The sequence below is a fragment of the Oncorhynchus kisutch genome, unplaced genomic scaffold (genome assembly GCF_002021735.2).
Source record: "Oncorhynchus kisutch isolate 150728-3 unplaced genomic scaffold, Okis_V2 scaffold503, whole genome shotgun sequence".
NCBI lineage: Eukaryota > Metazoa > Chordata > Actinopteri > Salmoniformes > Salmonidae > Oncorhynchus > Oncorhynchus kisutch.
In genome coordinates, this window is record NW_022262448.1 from 100 (window position 1) to 13,234 (window position 13,135).

The window sequence follows — 13,135 nt, forward strand, 5'->3', positions numbered from 1 at the left end:
GAGGACGTATTGAGTTATTTCACACTGGTAAACTTCACAGAGTAGGCGTTCCCTAATGAAATGGCTCAGACGCGCCAATAGATCTCGCTAGGTCCTGCTTGGCTCTACCCACCTGTCTTGTTCTGTCCACTATGATTCATTTGCTCCCATTGAAACGACAGGTTCTGGTCTATCTGGGTTAGTTATAAAAATCTTTGGCCACACAGTCCGTGAAGAGCATGATGTGTTGCTAACTGACGTTAACCACCCAGCTAGTATAAGACCTGCATAGCACAGAGTATATCAATTTGACATTGCAAAATCGTACATTGTGGGTAGTTTAGAAGATAATAAATATATAATAACGCAAAAACACAACTGTTTGTACTTAATAGTAAGTAGGTAACCAGATCGTGACTAGAACTAAGTTACTATTTTTCCCACTCCAGTCAGCAGATGACGGTCTGAGACTTTAAGCCGATGCTGCTGGTGTGACGTATAATGTAGTGGACGGAACGCTTCCAACAACAACAGTTCGTCAGACACCTCGGTAGCTTGATAGACAAAATAGACGAACCAATAAAGCTCTTTAGACGGTTTCGCATAGCCACTGTGTTTTAAACGCACTTCTATCGTCTAGTTAGTTATCCGATTAAATTTCATATTTACGGTGTTGTTGTTATTAGTCAACTAGCGGGCTGGTTCAGTTAGCATTAGCCTAGCTAGCTAACATCTCCGACCATGAGTTCACTGAGCTACTCTCCTCCTGATAAAGAAGAGGAGGTCTGCTGGACGGAGAAAGAAGATCTCGTGAAAGAGGAGGAGGAAGAGGAGGCTGTTACAATACAAAAACAAGTCGAGGGTGAGGCTGTTACCGTGAAAGAAGAAGAGAAAGACGTTTCAGTGAAGAAGAGAAAGACGTTTCAGTGAAAGAGGAGGAGGATGTTACAGTAAAAGAAGAGGAGGAAGAGAAAGAGGAGGCTGCAGGGGAGGAGGGGGAGATGACTGTCACATCCAAAAAGGAGGAGGAAACTGGATATCTGGGCCCGGTTTCCCAAATGCAACTTAAGGCATCCAATGATTCTAATGATGAATTTAAGATGCTTTTGAGAAACGGTTCCCTGATTAACACTAGTAAGTACTGTCTTATATACAGAGGCACAAACTCTGCAGTTGTTGAACTGATGTTTGGTGTTAAGGGGAAATCTGCAATTGCTACATCCATATTTTGACTTTTAAATATTATTTATATCCATTGATTCTTGAAGATTATAACACATGCCTCATGAGCTTAGTTCAACTGTTGTACCCCATCAGAACCCCAAATAAGCTTGTTTTACTCCAATGTTTAGAAACAATGTAAATGTAATCAACACTGAATAGCCTCAACATGGTTGAACCTATAATGTTGATATCATGGATGGTCAGTCCTTTCATCCATAGGTCTGTCTATGAATTTGAGAGTAGTTACATTTCTCCAGCCCCATCCATCATCGTATTACCTAAACAGTGGTGGAATGTGGAATTACATCATCACATCATTGTTACATACATCATAAACGTTTATGAAGTGGCGGAATGACGCTTTATTGTTTCAACTGCAGATTGGTTGATTTGATTGTGGCTTTTTTAATGGGGCAATCTAGGATTTAAACAGCAACTAAATGTCAGCCCTGAGACTTGGTTTGGTAAACGGATGGGGGCTGATGGGGAAATGGACCCCTCTCTCAAATTCATAGAGAAAGTTATTGTAGCCACCTTGTCAAGAAGTTCAGACATCTTGGCATAAACAGTTATAAGGTGTTGGCTTGATAGTCTCTGGACCCCAGGTTTGAGTTCAGCTCAGGGCCTCCCCCTTGAATTCACTACACTATGAATACAAGGACTGGCCGTCCATGATGTCAAAATGATAGTTTTAACACAGATTGAGGCTATACAGTGTTAGTTTACGAACAGTGGAGTTATACGAGCTTATGTTTGGTTTCTGATGGGGGAAATAAAGTTGAAACATTTGAGGCATTTATAAGTTCTATCTTCAAGAACCAATGGCTATTATGATGTCATAATGATGTGTGATGCTATAAGGGCTGACCCCATTAAGTCGATTGTTTGGTCGACAGGCTGTTAGTCGAACAGTCGCAAATATACAGTCAGTGTTACTCTGCGTTCATTTAAGTGTGTCTCTGCGCCACGTCAGAATCATTGCCGCCACACCAAAATAAACATCCGATTTCTAGCAAACATAGTTTCAATAAGTTCTGTAAATTCCACGTTCGCTTTTTCTTGGTAAATAGAATCATCTTTGTTGGGTTCATCACAGTTCGAGGTTATTTAGCCTCTGTGAGCTGCTGCCTCAAGAGTCAAGAAACTCACCAGTGACCAGTTCGTAGTACAGAAGCTCTGCGGCGCGAACACAATTCACTTGAATCAACCTCAGAGCTCCAATAAAGGTACGTTCGCTAGCCAACTAGTTAGCGACATCAGCTAGCATAACCTACAAACATAATTCAGATCTATGAAATTGTCACTTTTAACTAGCTAATATCCACCAGTATGTCGATGATAGACACAAGGTTAACCTAACGTTACTAGTCCTAGCAAGTTAGCTAGCTAGGTTGGTTTGGAACTTGTATCAAGTGCTAGCAAGATAGCTACATTTATCTGTCTTCCATTTATTTATTTATTTATTATTTATTTTGTCAGATGAGTGTTATTGCATTTTTCCAGCCACAGCAGCAAAAAAAGAGAATGGGGGAGCTGGGACAAGAGTGTCAGCTAACCTTAACTTAGGCTAGCTAACCTCAAATCAGCCTGAATTAAATTAAACTTTCTTTAGTTAACGCTTTAAAAGCTTAAGCTATCGTGTTTATAACAAGTGTATGGCTTACTTTACTAGACGAGAAAGGGCAGAATCCCGGGAGTGAGGTAGGGATGCCACGAAGGACAGAGAGGAGATGGAACAGTAGGAGAGTGGAACGTAGGAGAGTGGCAACAGTAGGAGAGTGGGAACAGTAGGAGAGTGGAACAGTAGGAGAGTGGAACAGAGGAGAGTGGAACAGAGGAGAGTGGAAGAGAGGAGAGTGGAAGAGGAGAGAGTGGAAGAGAGGAGAGTGGAAGAGAGGGGAGATGGAAGAGAGGAGAGTTGTAGAGAGGAGAGTTGAAGAGAGGAGAGTGGGAAGAGAGGAGAGTGGAAGAGAGGAGAGTGGAAGAGAGGGAGAGTGGAAGAGAGGGAGAGTGAAGAGAGGAGAGGGAAGAGAGGAGGTGGAAGAGAGGAGAGTGGAACGAGGAGAGAGGGAACATCGGAGAGTGGGAGAGTGGAACAGAGGAGAGTGGGGAGTAGTGGAACAGAGAAAGTGTAATAGGAGAGTGGAACAGAGGAGAGAGGAACCAGAGGAGAGAGGAAGCAGGGGAAGAGTGGAACAGAGGAGAGAGAACAGAGGAGAGTGGAACAGAGGAAGAGTGGAACAGAGAGTGGAAAAGAGTGGAACAGAGGAGAGTGGAACAGAGGAGAGTGGGAGAGTGGACCCAGAGGATAGTGGAACAGAGGAGAGAGGAACAGAGGAGAGAGGAACAGAGAGAGAGGAACCAGAGGAGAGAGGAACAGAGGAGAGAGGAACAGAGGAGAAGAGAACAGAGGAGTAGGTAAAAGGAGAGGAGGAAGGGCCAGTGAGCACCACCGCCAACCCAAAGTGGCTTAAAATTGATCCGACTGAAGCCTTGGCTTATAATACACCACATGGTGAGTCACCTCTCCTTTAATTAGGCGAAGGGTTAAACATGTTGGTGCATACAGTGCCTTGCGAAAGTATTCAGGCCCCCTGACTTTGCGACCTTTGCCACATTTCAGGCTTCAAACATAAAGATATAAAACTGTATTTATTTTGTGAAGAATCAACAACAAGTGGGACACAATCATGAAGTGGAACGACATTTATTGGATATTTCAAACCTTTTTAACAAAATCAAAAACTGAAAATTGGGCGTGCAAAATTATTCAGCCCTTCACTTCAGTGGCAGCAAACTCTCTCCAGAAGTTCAGTGAGGATCTCTGAATGATCCAATGTTGACCTAAAATGACTAATGATGATAAATACAATCCACCTGTGTGTAATCAAGTCTCCGTATAAATGTACCTCCACTGTGATAGTCTCAGAGGTCCGTTAAAAAGCGCAGAGAGCATCATGAAGAACAAGGAACACACCAGGCAGGTCCGAGATACTGTTGTGAAGAAGTTTAAAGCCGGATTTGGATACAAAAAGATTTCCCAAGCTTTAAACATCCCAAGGAGCACTGTGCAAGCGATAATATTGAAATGGAAGGAGTATCAGACCACTGCAAATCTACCAAGACCTGGCCGTCCCTCTAAACTTTCAGCTCATACAAGGAGAAGACTGATCAGAGATGCAGCCAAGAGGCCCATGATCACTCTGGATGAACTGCAGAGATCTACAGCTGAGGTGGGAGACTCTGTCCATAGGACAGCAATCAGTCGTATATTGCACAAATCTGGCCTTTATGGAAGAGTGGCAAGAAGAAAGCCATTTCTTAAAGATATCCATAAAAAGTGTCGTTTAAAGTTTGCCACAAGCCACCTGGGAGACACACCAAACATGTGGAAGAAGGTGCTCTGGTCAGATGAAAACAAAATTGAAACTTTTGGCAACAATGCAAAAACATTATGTTTGGCGTAAAAGCAACACAGCTCATCACCCTGACACACATCCCCACTGTCAAACATGGTGGTGGCAGCATCATGGTTTGGGCCTGCTTTTCTTCAGCAGGGACAGGGAAGATGGGGAAGATGGATGGAGCCAAATACAGGACCATTATGGAAGAAGACCTGAGACTGGGACGGAGATTTGTCTTCCAACAAGACAATGATCCAAAACATAAAGCAAAATCTACAATGGAATGGTTCAAAAATAAACACATCCAGGTGTTAGAATGGCCAAGTCAAAGTCCAGACCTGAATCCAATCGAGAATCTGTGGAAAGAACTGAACTGCTGTTCACAATGCTCTCCATCCAACCTCACTGAGCTCGAGCTGTTTTGCAAGGAGGAATGGGAAAAAATTTCAGTCTCTCGATGTGCAAAATTAATAGAGACATACCCCAAGCGACTTACAGCTGTAATCGCAGCAAAAGGTGGCGCTACAAAGTAATTAACTTAAGGGGGCAGAATAATTTTGCACGCCCAATTTTTCAGTTTTTGATTTGTTAAAAAGTTTGAAATATCCAATAAATGTCGTTCCACTTCATGATTGTGTCCCACTGGTTGTTGATTCTTCACAAAAAAAATACAGTTTTATATCTTTGTTTGAAGCTGAAATGTGGCAAAAGTTTGCAAAGTTCAGGGGGCCGAATACTTTCGCAAGGCACTGTATTTAGTCTGAACTAGTCGGACAAGCGTTATGTGTTATTTCTGAGCCAACTCTACCGGACCTCGATGACACAATGATCTGGGACCATTCACATCAAGGAGGTGGAGAGGGAGGAGAGGGAGAGGCCAGGTGGGAGAGGGGAGGTGGAGAGGGAGAGGCCATGGTGGAGAAGGGAGGAGGAGAGGGAGAGGCCAGGTGGAGAGGGAAGGAGGAGAGGGAGAGGCCAGGTGGAGAGGGGAGGAGAGGAGAGGGAGAGGCCAGGTGGGAGAGGGAAGGAGGAGGAGAGGGAGAGGCAGGGGAGAGGGAGGAGAGGAGAGGGAGAGGCCAGGTGGAGAGGGAGGAGGAGGAGAGGCAGAGGCCAGGTGGAGAAGGGAGGAGGAGGAGAGGGAGAGGCCAGGTGGAGAGGGAGGAGGCCAGGTGGAGAGGGAGGAGGAGGAGGGGAGAGGGAGGAGGAGGAGGAGAGGCAGAGGCCAGGTGGAGAGGAGGAGGCCAGGTGGAGAGGGGAGGAGGAGAGGGAGAGGCCAGGTGGAGAGGGAGGAGGAGAGGGAGAGGCCAGGTGGAGAGGGAGGAGGAGGAGGAGAGGGAGAGGCCAGGTGGAGAGGGAGGAGGAGGAGAGGGAGAGGCCAGGTGGAGAGGGAGGAGAGGCAGAGGCCAGGTGGAGAGGGAGGAGGAGGAGAGGCAGAGGCCAGGTGGAGAGGGAGGAGGAGGAGAGGTGGAGGCCAGGTGGAGAGGAGAGGCCAGGTGGAGGAGGAGGAGAGGGAGAGGCCAGGAGGAGAGGGAGAGGCCAGATGGAGAGGATAAACTAAAACAAACTAGTTATTAATCACTTATTTTCTTTTCAGTAGCATGAATCTTTGAATTAAATGAAGCATTTTATAGATGTTATGTATTTCAATAAAATCCCAAACTGGAATTTTGATTCAAAACAAAGGCTGTAAAAGTATGCTAGACATTTATAGAATAAATCATACCTAGTTGATGTTTCTGTGATAATTAATTAATTAGTTATTGATTTTTTTTCCATTTAAATGGTTTTTTGGCCAATGTCTGTTGAATGTCTGAATGTGTGAATATAAAACCAACTTTACCTCAGAAAGAAGGATTCTGTTGTGTTGCTTTGGAAAGCTGCAGTTCTCAACCTTAAATTGCATCCTGTATACTATAATCATTTCCCCAATACGTTATTGAGCTCATTTCTGGGGGTGGAAATTATATTTTAGATGGTTTGTTTGAGTTTCTTTTCTTAAAAAAAAAACCTCACCAGAACCAAGCTTTTGAGGACTTGTACATATTTAGTTTTGCAGGGGGGTGACCCACCTTAAATGCCCCCACCAACTAGCTAACTGTCCCCCCAGAGGAAACAAAACAGAGGCTGTAAAAGTATGCTAGCCATTTATAGGATCAATCATATCTAGTTTGATGTTTCTGTGATAATTAATTTATTAGTTATTGATTTTTACCATTTTAAATGACTGTATATCCTTGGACTTTTTTTCTTTTTCCACTTTCACAGCCTTATTCTAAAAATGCATTCAATGTTTCCCCCCCTCCTCTACACACAATACCCCACAATGACAAAGCAAAAACAGTTCTTAAAGAAATGTTTGTATAATAAATATAATATAATAAAATCAAATAAAACTGAAATATCACATTATCATAAGTATTCAGACCCTTTCATCAGCACTTTGTTGAAGCACCTTTGGCAGCGATTACAGCATCGAGTATTCTTGGGTATGACGCTACAACTTGGCCAACGTGTATTTGGGTAGTTCCTCATATTCTTCTCAGCAGATCCTCTCAAGCTCTGTCAGGTTGGATGGGGAGTGTTGCTGCGCAGCTATTCCCAATCCCTGCTGCTGAAAAACATTCCCACAGCATGATACTGCCACCACCATGCTTCACTGCAGGGATGGTGCCAGGTTTCCTCCAGATGTGATGCTGCCACCACCATGCTTCACCGTAGGGATGGTACAGGTTTCCTCCAGACGTGATGCTGCCACCACCATGCTTCACTGCAGGGATGGTGCCAAGTTTCCTCCTGACGTGATGCTGCCACCACCATGCTTCACCGTAGGGATGGTTCCAGGTTTCCTCCAGACGTGATGCTGCCACCACCATGCTTCACTGCAGGGATGGTGCCAAGTTTCCTCCTGACGTGATGCTGCCACCACCATGCTTCACCGTAGGGATGGTTCCAGGTTTCCTCCAGACGTGATGCTGCCACCACCATGCTTCACCGTAGGGATGGTGCCAAGTTTCCTCCAGATGTGATGCTTGGCGTTCAAGCCTATGAGTTCAATCTTGGTTTCATTAGTCCAGAGAATCTTGTTTCTCATGGTCTGAGAGTCTTTAGGTGCCCAAGGCTCTTCTCCCCTGATTGGTCAGTTTGGCCGGGCGGCGAGCTCTAGGAAGAGTCTTGGTGGTTCCAAACTTCTTCCATTTAAGAATGATGGCCACTGTGTTCTTGGGGAACTTCAAAGCTGCAGAAATTTGTTCGTATCCTTCCCCCAGATCTGTATGTTGACACAATCCTGTCTCGGAGCTCTACGGACAATTCCTTCGGCCTCATGGCTCGTTTTTTTGCTCTGACATGCACTGTCAACTGTGGGACCTTATATAGACAGGTGTGTGCCGTTCGAAATCGTGTCCAATCAATTGAATTTACCACAGGTGGTCTCCAATCAACTTGTAGAAACATCTCAAGGATGATCAATGGAAACAGGATGCACCTGATCTCAATTCCGAATCTCATAGAAAAAGGGTCTGAATACTTAGGGAAATAAGGTATTTCTGTTTTTTATTTTGAATACATTTGCAAAAATATAAACTTGTTTTCGTTTTGTCATTATGGGGTATTGTGTGTAGATTTATTAGGATTTTATTTAATCCATGTTTAGAATAAGGCTGTAACGTAACAAACTGTGGACAAAGTCAAGGGTCTGAATACTTTACGAAGGCACTGGAGGGCATTATGGGGTATTGTGATGTCATTATGGGGTATTGTGTGTAGATCGATGAGGATAAACATTTAATCCATGTTTAGAATGAGGCTGTAACGTAACAAAATGTGGACAAAGTCAAGGGGTCTGAATACTTTCCGACGTGGATCTCCAGATTAGTTTGTTTAAAGTGGGACAGAAAAACAACTAATTCCCTGTACATTCTGATATACTGTAAGTCTATATAGTCATCTTATAGGTGGATTTAATGGAGCTTGTAAGGGCCTGAAGGCCGTTATGGGGAAAAGACCTGGAGGTAACATTTTGGAGAGGAGTAACGGAGTAATGGAGAGGAATAGTGGAGAGGAGTAATGGAGAGGAGTAATGGAGAGGAATAGTGGAGAGGAGTAATGGAGAGGAGTAATGGAGAGGAGTAGTGGAGAGGAGTAATGGAGAGGAGTAACGGAGTAATGGAGAGGAGTAATGGAGAGGAATAGTGGAGAGGAGTAATGGAGAGGAATAGTGGAGAGGAGTAATGGAGAGGATTAATGGAGTAATGGAGAGAGGAGTAATGGAGAGGATTAATGGAGTAATGGAGAGGATTAATGGAGTAATGGAGAGGATTAATGGAGTAATGGAGAGGATTAATGGAGTAATGGAGAGGATTAATGGAGTAATGGAGAGGATTAATGGAGTAATGGAGAGAGGAGTAATGGAGAGGATTAATGGAGTAATGTAGAGGATTAATGGAGTAATGGAGAGGATTAATGGAGTAATGGAGAGGATTAATGGAGTAATGGAGAGGATTAATGGAGTAATGGAGAGAGGAGTAATGGAGTAATGGAGAGGATTAATGGAGTAATGGAGTAATGGAGAGGATTAATGGAGTAATGGAGAGAGGAGTAATGGAGTAATGGAGAGGATTAATGGAGTAATGGAGAGAGGAGTAATGGAGAGGATTAATGGAGTAATGGAGAGGAGTAATGGAGTAATGGAGAGAGGAGTAATGGAGTAATGGAGAGCGGAGTAGTGGAGAGGAGTAATGGAGTAATGGAGAGAGGAGTAGTGGAGAGGAGTAATGGAGTAGTGGAGAGGAGTAATGGAGTAATGGAGAGAGGAGTAGTGGAGAGGAGTAATGGAGTAGTGGAGAGGAGTAATGGAACAAAATAGTACAGCAGATGCCCGGTCCAATGAGAGATGCCCGGTCCAATGAGAGATGCCCGGTCCAATGAGAGATGCCCGGTCCAATGAGAGATGCCCGGTCCAATGAGAGATGCCCGGTCCAATGAGAGATGCCCGGTCCAATGAGAGATGCCCGGTCCAATGAGAGATGCCCGGTCCAATGAGAGATGCCCGGTCCAATGAGAGATGCTCGTCCCAATGAGAGATGCCCGGTCCAATGAGAGATGCCCGGTCCAATGAGAGATGCCCGGTCCAATCGGATTCAGTTTAACGTGTTCAATAGGATTTATTTTGGACTCTGAGGCTGAACAGATAGAATATTGATTTGATTGGTTGATAGAATCCAACCTATGCTGGAGATGTCAGTCAATGTTTGACCTCTGTCATTGCCAACAAAGGGTATATAAAAAAGTATAGAGATAAACTTTTGTTATTGACCAAATACTTATTTTCCACCATAATTTGCAAATAAATTCATAAAAAAATCCTACAATGTGATTTTTCTCATTTTGTCTGTCATAGTTGAAGTGTACCTATGATGAAAATTACAGGCCTCTCTCTTTTTAAGTGGGAGAACTTGCACAATTGGTGGCTGACTAAATAGTTTTTTGCCCCACTGTACGTTATTGTCTCAACGGTATCAAAAAGTAATTTTCATATTAGCTATAGATATATATGTCTCTTTGCGGGATGAAGCAACGTTAAGACAGCTAGCTGAGCTGCCCAGTTGTGTTCTGCTGTTAATGTTTGGTTTTGATTGGGACACATGCTAAGATGGCTGGCTAGCTAGCTAAGACATTATTAAATGCTAGGTTATAGATTGAGGTAGTTTATTTGCATGTTCAACTAGCTGGCTAGCTAGATTAATATATTTTACATCTATCCAGTTGGTAATTACTAAGCTAAATGTTGGCTAAATCTAGCTAGTTTTCTTGTCTGCATTTCCATTGTTGGGCTGGACGCAGGTTAAGTGTGAACAGGGCATTTTAGTACCGCAGTCAACAGACAATAACAAGCTATGGGACATGAATTAATTCATGTTTTATCCTATTTTTCTGTCATTTGTCTACCAGGACAAGGAGATGGTCGAGGGGGAACAAGTAATACTTCAGGTATTTTATCTTTGTACTCTGAGCTTGTTGCTTGGACTTGTGGGTCAATTCATGTTATTGATGATATACAGCTTTGAATGACTTTTTTTGATTTATTAATAAAAAACATGTCCTGGTTCAAAGGGCAGGACAGAAATATGCTCTCATGCAATTTGGTGAAAATATTTGTTTTCTAAATATGTTTCCCAAGGATTAATGTTGATCCCCTTTTTGTCCTGAATGGGATTCTAGGTGTTTCACCTTTTTAAAGCTGCGTTAGGCCGCTGTGCCCTCTATGGTACTGCTAGAGGCTTCACTACAGACCCGGGTTCGATTCCGGGCTGTATCACAACCGTCCGTGATTGGAAGTCCCATAGGGCGGCGCACAATTGGTCCAGCGTCATCCGGGTTAGGGGAGGATTTGGCCGGGGGGGGGGCTTTACTTGGCTTGTCGCTCTCTAGTGACTCCTTGTGGCGGGCCGGGCGCCTGCAGGCCGAGCTCAGTCGTAAAGGGAACAGTGTTTCCTCCGACACGTTGGTGCGGCTGGTTAAGCGTGCGGGTGTTAAGAAGCGCAGTTTGTCGGGTCATGTTTTCGAGGACGCATGACTCGACCTTCGACTTCCCGAGGAGTTGCAGCGATGAGACAAGATCGAAATTGGGGAGAAAAAGGGGGTCAAAAAAAATTTAATAAATAAAGCTGCATTACTTCCTCATGTTTCCTCCAATCACAGTGTCTGATACCATGTAGAAGCTCTGAGTCATTACTTCCTCATGTGTCCTCCAATCACAGTGTATGATACCATGTAGAAGCTCTGAGTCATTACTTCCTCATGTTCTCCTCCAATCACAGTGTATGATACCATGTAGAAGCTCTGAGTCATTACTTCCTCATGTTCTCCTCCAATCACAGTGTATGATACCATTTTGTTCTGTTAGGTGACCTAAACTGGGATATGCTTAACACCTCGCCAGTCCTACAATCTAAGCTAGATGCCCTCAATCTCACACAAATCATCAAGGAACCCACCAGGTACAACCCTAACTCTGTAAACAAGGGCACCCTCATAGACGTCATCCTGACCAACTGGCCCTCCAAATACACCTCCGCTGTCTTCAACCAGGATCTCAGCGATCACTGCCTCATTGCCTGTATCCGCTACGGAGCCGCAGTCAAACGACCACCCCTCATCACTGTCAAACGCTCCCTAAAACACTTCTGTGAGCAGGCCTTTCTAATTGACCTGGCCCGGGTATCCTGGAAGGACATTGACCTCATCCCGTCAGTTGAGGATGCCTGGTCATTCTTTAAAAGTAACTTCCTCACCATTTTAGATAAGCATGCTCCGTTCAAAAAATGCAGAACTAAGAACAGATACAGCCCTTGGTTCACCCCAGACCTGACTGCCCTCGACCAGCACAAAAACATCCTGTGGCGGACTGCAATAGCATCGAATAGTCCCCGTGATATGCAACTGTTCAGGGAAGTCCGGAACCAATACACGCAGTCAGTCAGGAAAGCTAAGGCCAGCTTCTTCAGGCAGAAGTTTGCATCCTGTAGCTCCAACTCCAAAAAGTTCTGGGACACCGTGAAGTCCATGGAGAACAAGAGCACCTCCTCCCAGCTGCCCACTGCACTGAGGCTAGGTAACACGGTCACCACTGATAAATCCATGATTATCGAAAACTTCAATAAGCATTTCTCAACGGCTGGCCATGCCTTCCGCCTGGCTACTTCAACCTCGGCCAACAGCTCCACCCCCCCCCCCGCAGCTCCTCGCCCAAGCCTCTCCAGGTTCTCCTTTAACCAAATCCAGATAGCAGATGTTCTGAAAGAGCTGCAAAACCTGGACCCGTACAAATTAGCTGGGCTTGACAATCTGGACCCTCTATTTCTGAAACTATCTGCCACCATTGTCGCAACCCCTATTACCAGCCTGTTCAACCTCTCTTTCATATCGTCTGAGATCCCCAAGGATTGGAAAGCTGCCGCAGTCATCCCCCTCTTCAAAGGGGGAGACACCCTGGACCCAAACTGTTACAGACCTATATCCATCCTGCCCTGCCTATCTAAGGTCTTCGAAAGCCAAGTCAACAAACAGGTCACTGACCATCTCGAATCCCACCGCACCTTCTCCGCTGTGCAATCTGGTTTCCGAGCCGGTCATGAGTGCACCTCAGCCACACTCAAGGTACTCAACGATATCATAACCGGCATCAATAAAAGACAGTACTGTGCAGCCGTCTTCATCGACCTTGCCAAGGCTTTCGACTCTGTCAATCACCATATTCTTATCGGCAGACTCAGGAGCCTCGGTTTTTCGGATGACTGCCTTGCCTGGTTCACCAATTACTTTGCAGACAGAGTTCAGTGCGTCAAATCGGAGGGCATGCTGTCTGGTCCTCTGGCAGTCTCTATGGGGGTGCCACAGGGTTCAATTCTCGGGCCGACTCTTTTCTCTGTGTATATCAATGATGTTGCTCTTGCTGCGGGCGATTCCCTGATCCACCTCTACGCAGACGACACCATTCTATATACCTTCGGCCCGTCTTTGGACACTGT